This window comes from Mandrillus leucophaeus, unplaced genomic scaffold (assembly GCF_000951045.1).
Source record: "Mandrillus leucophaeus isolate KB7577 unplaced genomic scaffold, Mleu.le_1.0 Scaffold120, whole genome shotgun sequence".
In the NCBI taxonomy this organism is placed as follows: domain Eukaryota; kingdom Metazoa; phylum Chordata; class Mammalia; order Primates; family Cercopithecidae; genus Mandrillus; species Mandrillus leucophaeus.
This window is the reverse complement of record NW_012100321.1, coordinates 576,665-585,795: the sequence shown is the minus strand read 5'-3', so window position 1 is coordinate 585,795 and position 9,131 is coordinate 576,665.

The window sequence follows — 9,131 nt, the reverse complement described above, 5'->3', positions numbered from 1 at the left end:
ATGGCTGAACACAAGACCAAGGGAGGATGGGGAGCAACAGGACTCCTCATCTCTTGGTTGGTGCTCCCTTGGTAGATGGCTGAGTTGTTTTGGAAAATAACTGGGCAGTTTCTTAATAAAGTTAAAAAATACAGGCTGGGCACAGTGGCTCATGCCTGTAATCCCAGCACTTTGGAGGCCGAGGTGGATGGATCACCTGAGGTCAGGAGTTCGAGACTAGCCTGGCCAACATGGTGAAACCCCCGTCTCCACTGAAAATACAAAAATTAGCCGGGCGTGGTGGTGCATGCCTGTAGTCCCAGCTACTTGGGAGGCTGACGCAGGAGAATTGCTTGAACCTGGGAGGCAGAATATTATAGTGAGCCAAGATCACACCATTGCACTCCAGTCTGGGTGACAAAAGCAAAACTCTGTCTCAAAAAAAAAAAGTGTGTATGTATGTGTGTGTGTGTGTGTGTGTATATGTGTGTGTGTGTGTGTGTGTGTGTATATATATATATATTTACCATGCAGCTTAGGAGTTGCATTTCTCCCAAGAGAAATGAAAACTTTTTTATACAAAAATATGTCCACAAATGTTTAGCTGCTATACCCATTGTTGCAAAAATTTGGGAACAAATCCATTTACATTGGTACAATACACTGGTACATTCATATGTACCATAATGGAAGATTACTCAGCAATAAATAACAGTGATATCGACCTACACTGCAACAGAAATGCATTTCAGATAATTTATTGAGAGAAAGAAGCCAGAGACGGTAAATACTGTATAGTTCCATTTAGAGGAGGGCTAGAACATGCTCAACTGGTCTATGGTGGGAAATCAGAACAGTGGTGACCTATGGGAATGCATGTGGAGCCAGGCACGGTGGTTTCATGCCTGTAATCCCAGCACTTTGGGAGATCGAGGTGGGCAGATTGCTTGAGTCTGCTTCAAGCGGGCAGATTGAGACTAGCCTGGGCAACATGATGAAACCCCTGTCTCTACAAAAAATACAAAAATTAGCTGGGCATGGTGGTGCTCTTGTAGTCCCAGCTAATCAGGAGTCTGAGGCGGGAGGATTGATTGAGCCAATGAGATTGAGGCTGCAGTGGGCCATGATCATGCCTCTGCACCGAAGCCTGAGCGAAGGCGTAAGACCCTGTCTCAAAAAAAAAAAAGCGTATTGATCAGAAGGGAGCACAAAAGAACCTTCTATGATAAAGCAAATAGAACTTTCTATGATAAAGCAAATGTCTCACCTTGATTTGGGTGATGATTCCACAGATGTATGCATTTGGAAAAGTTAATGAACCTGTACAAAAATCATGTGCATTTTGCCCTATGTGCATTCCAGTTAAATTTTTTCTACAATCTGGGTGTGGTGGTACGTGCCCGGAGTTTCCACTACTCAAGAGGCTGAGGCGAGAGGATCACTTGAGCCCAAGGATTCAAGGCTGCAGTGAGCTATGATTATGTGACTGCACTCCAGCCTGGGCAACAGATCGAGACTCTGTCTCTTTAAAAAATCTGCCCAAGGAGAATTGCTTGAACCCAAGAGGTGGAGGTTGCAGTGAGCCAAGATTGCGCCAGTGCACTCAAACCTGGGCAACAGAGCAAGACTCTGTCTCAAAAGCAACAACAACAAAAATCTACACAACTCATGGTAACAATTTTTTTTTCCTTTGTGACCACCTACATAGGAATGCAGCATCCCTTCATATCCCAACTCTCACTATCCAAATTGTCCCAGTAATTATTTTATTTCCTTGAAACCCCAAAATAGCTATTTGGATAAAAACCCACTTTGCAACTGTTTTACATCCTGTGTAAGTTCAGAATATGGACTATGCTGGCTGGGCGCAGTGGCTCACACCTGTAATCCTAGCACTTTGGGAGACTGAGGTGGGTGACTCACCTGAGGTCAGGGGTTCGAGACCAGCCTGACCAACATGGTGAAACCTCCTCTCTACTGAAAATACAAAAATTAGCTGGGTGTGGTGGCAGGCACCTGTAATCCTAGCTACTCGGGAGGCTGAGGCAGGAGAATCTCTTGAACCCAGGAGGTAGAGGTTGCAGTGACTGGAAATCGCACCACTGCACTCCAGCCTGGGCAACAGAGCAAGACTCTGTCTCACCCTCCCCGCCCTCCCCCCCAAAAAAAAGGACTAAGCTGCTATTGTATCTCACCTGTTCTTTTGAGACAGGGTCTCTGTTTCTCAAGCTGAGTGCAGTGGTGCTATCATGGCTTACTGCAACCTCGACTTCCTGGGCTCAAGCAGTTCTCCTGCCTCAGCATCCTGAGTGGCTGGAACTACAGGTGCACACCACCACACCCAGCTAATTATTATTATTATTATTATTGTTATTTTGAGACAGAGTTTTGCTCTTGTTGCCCAGGCTGGAGTGCAATGGCACGATCTCGGCTCACCGCAACCTCTGCCTCCCGGGTTCAAGTGATTCTCCTGCCTCAGCCTCCTGGGTAACTGGGATTACAGGCATGCGCCACCATACCCGGCTAATTTTGTATTTTTAGTAGAGACAGGATTTCTCCATGTTGGTCAGGCTGGCCTCAAACTCCCGACCTCAGGTGATCTGCCTGCCTTGGCCTCCCCAAGTGCTGGGATTACAGGCATGAGCCACCACGCCTGGCTGCTAATTTTTATTTGTAGGGACGGGGTCTCACTATGTTGCCCAGACTGGTCTCATACTCCTGGACTCAAGTGATCCTACCACTTCGGCTTCCCAAAGTGCTAGGATTACAGTCATGAGCCACTGCACCCGGCCCTACTTCTCACCTGTTCTAACAGGATTCTGTTTTGTGCGTTGAATTTGTTAGCCATCGTTGATATTATCTGCCTCTTCCAAACCCCCTGTGTTGACTTTGGCCAGGTGCCTGGAGGCACTACTGACCTGGGTCCAATTAGAGATGGTATCTTTAGTATCTTTTTGCTTGTTTGTTTAGTTTGTTTCCTTCCTGTGGAGGGAAAATATAATTTACATCTGATTCTGTGCAGAATAGTTTTGTATTGTACACACACATAATCATTCATGAGTTTAAGTGTTGAATAATTAGGTAATTGGTATTTTAAATGCTTTCTACTATGCCATAAACCATGGTGGGTTGTTATATAGGTGTTTAAAGAGTCTTTTATTGATATTCTGGGAAATTTTTTAGCGTTTTTGGATGAAGCTGGGAGTGCATTACTTTCTCTGCTTAAAATAAAAGCCAAGGCCGGGTGCAGTGGCTCACGCCTGTAATCCCAGCACTTTGGGAGGCTGAGGTGGGCGGATCACAAGGTCAAGAGATGGAGACCACCCTGGCCAACATGGATGTAAAAATACAAAAATTAGCTGGGCATGGTGGCAGGCGCCTGTAGTCCCAGCTACTCAGGAGGTGGAGGCAGCAGAATCAATTGAACCTGGGAAGCAGAGGTTGCAGTGAGCCGATATCACGCCACTGCACTCCAGTGCAACAGAGCACTGGCAACAGAGCAAGACTTCATCTCAAATAAATAAATAAATAAATAAATAAAAGCTGGACAGGTGGCTCATGCCTGTAATCCCAGCACTCTGGGAGGTGAAGTGGATGGATCACCTGAAGTCACGAGTTCGAGCCTGGCCAACATGGTGAAACTGTTTCTACTAAAAATACAAAAATTGGCCGGGTTAGTGGCATGCACCTGTACTCCCAGCTACTTGGTAGGCTGAGGCATGAGAATCGCTTGAATCCGGGAGGCAGAGGTTGTGCCATTGTACTCCAGCCTGGGCAACAGGAGCGAAACTTCATCTCAAAAAAATAATAATAAATAAATAAATAATGGTGTATTCCCAAATTTCCTATATAATACTTTTTTGGGAATAGATTAGTTTTATAGTCTGAGGGATGCCTATTTATGGAGCAATAAACCTACCTACATAATATTTCATAAACAACCTATGTGTATATAGAAAAATATGTTCATGAAACAAGCTTTACCAAACGTTACTTATTTTTTTTCTATTCTAATTTGTGTGTGTGTGTGTGTGTGTGTGTGTGTGTGTGTGTGTGACAGAGTCTTGCTCTATTGCCCAGGCTGGAGTGCAATGGCACGATCTCAGCTCACTGCAACCTCCACCTCCCAGGTTCAAGAAATTCTCCTGTCTCAGCCTCCCAGGTAGCTGGGATTACAGGTGTGTGCCACCATGCCGGGCTAATTTTTTGTATTTTTAGTAGAGATGGGGTTTCACTATGTTGGTCAGCCTGGCCTTGAACTCCTGACCTCAGGTGATTCACCCGCCTCAGCCTCCCAAAGTGCTGGGATTACAAGCGTGAATTTGTAATCTGCACCCGGCTCAACTGCGCCCAGCTCAAACTGTTTTAAAATTTTTTTTTTTTTTTTTTTTTTTTAAAGATTTGGGACCTTGCTGTGTCTCGCAGGCTGGAATGTAGTGGTGTGATTTTATCTCACTGTAGCCTCCGACTCCTGAGCTCAATCGACCCTCCCACCTCAGCCTCCTAAGTAGCTAGGACCACAGGCGTGCACCACCATGCCCAGCTACTTTTTTTTTTTTAAGACAGAATCTTACTCTGTCGCCCGATTGGAGTGCAGTGGCATGATCTCACCTCACTGCAATCTCTGCCTCCCAGGTTCAAGCAATCCTCCTGCCTCAGCCTCCTGGGTAGCTGGGATTACAGGCATGAAGGGGAACAGCCCCTCCACACCTATGGGTATTTCTCATCAGGTGGGACGAGAGACTGAGAAAAGAAATAAGACACAGAGACAAAATATAGAGAAAGAACAGTGGGCCCAGGGACTGGCGCTCAGCATACGGAGGACCCGCACCGGCGCCAGCCTCTGAGTTCCCTCAGTATTTATTGATCATTATTTGTACTATCCTAGCGAGGGGAGTGTAGCAGGGCAACAGGTGGGGAGAAGGTCAGCAGGGAAACATTCGAGCAAAGGAATCTGTATCATGAATAAGTTCAAGGAAAGGTGCTGTGCCCGGATGTGCACGTAGGCTAGATTTACGTTTCACTTTACACAAACATCTCAGTGTAGCAAAGAGCAACAGAGCAGTATTGCTGCCAGCGTATCTCACCTCCAGCCACAGGGCGGTTTTCTTCTATCTCAGAATAGAACGAATGGGAATGGTCAGCTTTACATCGAGACATTCCATTCCCAGGGAGGAGCAAGAGACCGAAGCCTTCCTCTCATCTCAACTGCAAAGAGGCCTCCCTCTTTCACTCCTCCTCCTCCGCACAGACCCTTTAGGGGTGTCGGGCTGGGGGATGGTAAGGTCTTTCCTTTCCAATGAGGCCATATCTCAGGCTGTCTCAGTGCGGGGAGACCTTGGACAATACCCAGGCTTTCTTGGGCAGAGGTCCCTGCGGCTTTCCACAGTGCATGGTGTTCCTGGTTAATCGAGAACGGAGAATGGCGATGACTTTTACCAAGCATACTGCCTGCAAACATATTGTTAACAAGCCACATCCTGCACAGCCCTAAATCCATTAAACTTTGATTCATTACAGCACATGTTTCTGTGAGCGCAGGGTTGGGGCTAAAGGTACAGGTTAACAGCATCTCAAAGCAGAAACATTTTTTTGTTAGTACAGATCAAAATGGAGTTTCTTGTATCTTGCTTTTCTCCATAGACACAGTAACAATCTGATCTTTCTTTCTTTTCCCCACACAGGCACCTGCCACCAGGCCTGGCTAATTTTTTGTAGAGACTGGGTTTCATTATGTTGGCTAGGCTGGTCCCAAAATCCTGACCTCAGGTCATTTGTCTCAGCCTCCCAAAGTGCTGGGATTACAGGAGTGAGCCACCACTGTGCCTGGCCATACCCAGCTATTTTTAATTAGAAAAGGTTTTTTGTTTTGTTTTGTAAACAAGGGATCTCACTATGTTGCCCAGGCTGGTCTGGAACTCCCAGGCCAAAGTGCTGGGATTACAGGCATGAGCCACTGCACCCAGCTACTGTTTTTTGTTTTGTTTAGTTTTGTTTTGTTTTTGAGATGAAATCTCGCTCTCGTCCCCCAGGCTGGAGTGCAATGGTGCAACCTCGGCTCACTGCAACCTCCACCTCCCGGGTTCAAGCGATTCTCCTGCCTCAGTCTCCTGAAGAGCTGGGATTACAGGCACCTACCACCAAATCCAGCTAATTTTTGTATTTTTTTTAGTAGAGATGGGGTTTCACCATGTTGGCCAGGATGGTCTCCAACTCCTGACCTCAGGTGATCCGCCCACCTCAGCCTCCCAAAGTGTTGGGATTACAGGCGTGAGCCACTGTGCCCAGTGTCAAACATTTTTTAAAACCAGTGGCTGGGTGTCCGGATGCGGTGGCTCATGCCTGTAATCCCAGCACGTTGGGAGGCCGAGGCAGGTGGATCATCTCAGGTTAGTAGTTTGAGACCAGCTTGGCTAACATAGTGGAACCCCATCTCTACTAAAAATGTAAAAAATTATCTGGGCATTTGTAGTTCTAGCTACTCAGGAGCCTGAGGTGGGAGAATCGCTTGAGCCCAGGAGGCGGAGGTTGCAGTGAGCTGAGATCTTGCCACCACACTCCAGCCTGAGCAACAGAGTGAGACTCTATCTCAAAACAGACAGACAACGGACTGTCATTAAAATGAAATCTGTGCAAATCTTGGGTGAAAGATGAAAACGGTGGGGTGGGGGCCGTCCTCTGCCACCTCCTCCAAGTACTGGAACTTGGAATCTGGAACCTACCAATGAGGCCCCTACACTCTGCAGGTGGAGAAACCCGGATGCCAGGCCAGGCCTGACGGGCGGTGATACATTAAGAGCCTCATTCACTGGAGAGCTTGGGCACTTTGGGTTCCATGGGGTTGGCTCTGGCCTGGCATTGGGGAGCCCCAGGCCTGCTGAGGGGTGCAGGAGCCTGGGTTGATGCAAGGAGCTGGGCTCCAGTCACGTACAGGACAAGCCACTTTATTTCCTTCCCCTGCTATGCCCTCCTTCTGCCCGTCATACCCCACATTCAAGCTACCAGAAATCTCAGTTTCTCTGCCCTCAAACCCCAAATCTGGCCCCTCTACACCTTCCACACTAGGTACCACCCTGGCCAGCTGCCATCATCTCCCACCTAAAGTATTGCAATTGCCTTCACGCGGGACTCCTGAGCCCCAGCCTCTTCCGTCTGTTCCCCATATGGCCTCCAGAGGGCGCCTGTTTCCATCATGGCACTCGTGGCCCTCGGCAGCTCAGAACCCAGAGAAAAATCCAAGGTGCTCCCCATAGCCTCTGTAGGATGTGCCTTACTTCACCGACCTCACCTCTTCCCACTCTCCTCCTCTCTCTCTCACTCCAGCCTCTGCCATTCCTTGAACATGCCAGGCCTGCTGGTGCCTCAGGGCCTTTGCACAGGCTGTTCCTCTCCTGGCTGCTCTGCCCCTAGATTTCCACTTGGCTCTTTCCATACCTCCCTCTTGACTTAGCCGCAATGTCACCTCAGTAAGCCTTCTCTGACCACTTTATTTAATTCTACCACCCCTGCTTCCTGCCCCCACCCTCACCCACCCAACCCATACCCTGTTCTGCCCTTTTTTTTTTGAGACGGAGTCTCACTCTATCACCCAGGCTGGAGTGCAATGGCGCGATCTTGGCTCATTGCAAGCTCTGCCTCCCGGGTTCATGCCATTTTCCTGCCTCAGCCTCCCGAGTAGCTGGGACTGCATTATATCAGCCTGGGTGACAGAGAGAGACCCTGTCTCAAAAAAAAAAAAAAAAAAAAGATAGGGTCTTCCTCTATAGCCCAGGCTGGTCTCAAACTCCTGAGCTCAAGCAATCCTCCCACCTCGGCCTCCCAAAGTACTGGGATTACAGGCATAAGCCACCACACCAGGACTGTTCTACTTTTACTTTTTTTTTTTTTTTTTTTAAAGACAGGGTCTTACTCTGTTGCCCAGGCTGGAATGCAGTTTTATGATCACAGCTCACTTCAGCTTTCACCTTCCAGGCTCAAGTGATCCTCCTACCTCAGCCTCTTAAGTAGCTGGGACTATAGACCCATGCTCCCATGCCCAGCTATTTTTATTTTCTTAATTTTTTTTTTTTTGTAGTGACACAGTCTCTGCATGTTGTTCAGGCTGGTTTTGAACTCCTGGGCTGAAGGGATCCTCCCACCTATGTCTCCCAAAGTGCTGGGATTACAGGTATGAACCACCGTACCCTGCCCTGTTCTTTTTTAAATAGCAACAGTCCCCTCCCAACAGGCTGTAGAACTCACTGCTTTATGATGTTTATTGTTTCCTGCCTGTCTTTGAATTGTTCACTGCTGTATGCTCAGAGCCTAGCATAGGGTCCGGTGCACGAGCACAGCAAGTACTCAATAAACACTGGTGGAATGGTGGAAGAGGCTGGTTCAGTCCCGACTCTGCTGCCTGGTAACTATGTGACCTTGGGTGAGCATTGCCAGGTCTCACCCGCTGGTGACAATGACTCTGTTATGCCTCACCCACAGGCTGCTGGTGCGGGTTCCGTAAAAGCAGGAGAAAAAGCACTTTGATGGCCACTCCCTGAGTCCCAGTTCCCAGCTCCCACCTTTCCCTTTCTCCATCGCCCCACCCACCCAGGCTGGCCCTGGATTGGGGTTGGTCCTGGGTTCTAGGCTCAGAGTGGCAGTATGGGGACAGAAAGGCAAGGGCAGTGACTCAGTTTTGTCTTAGAGAAAGGTCAGTGTTCTTAGGCATGTTGGATTCTGCCCCCATCTGCTCTTTTTGAGGTCAACCTTATTGAGGTATAATTTACATAAATTGAGGTATAATTTACATACAATAGGCCAGGCAAGGTAGCTCACACCTGTAATCCTAGCACTTTGGGAAGCCAAGGCAGCTAATTTGAGGCCGGGAGTTCAAGACCAGCCTGGCTAACACGGTGAAACTCCATCTCCACTAAAAATACAAATAGTAACCAGGTGTGGTTGTGCACACCTGTAATCCCAGCTACTCAGGTGGCTGATGAGAATCACTTGAATCTAGCAGGCAGGGGTTGCGGTGAACCAAGACGGCACTACTGAACTCCAGCCTGGGCAACAGAGCAAGGCTGGCTCAAAAAAAAACTTTTCGGCTGGGCGTGGTGGCTCATGTCTGTAATCCCAGCATTTTGGGAGGCCAAGGCAGGCAGATCATGAGGTCAGGA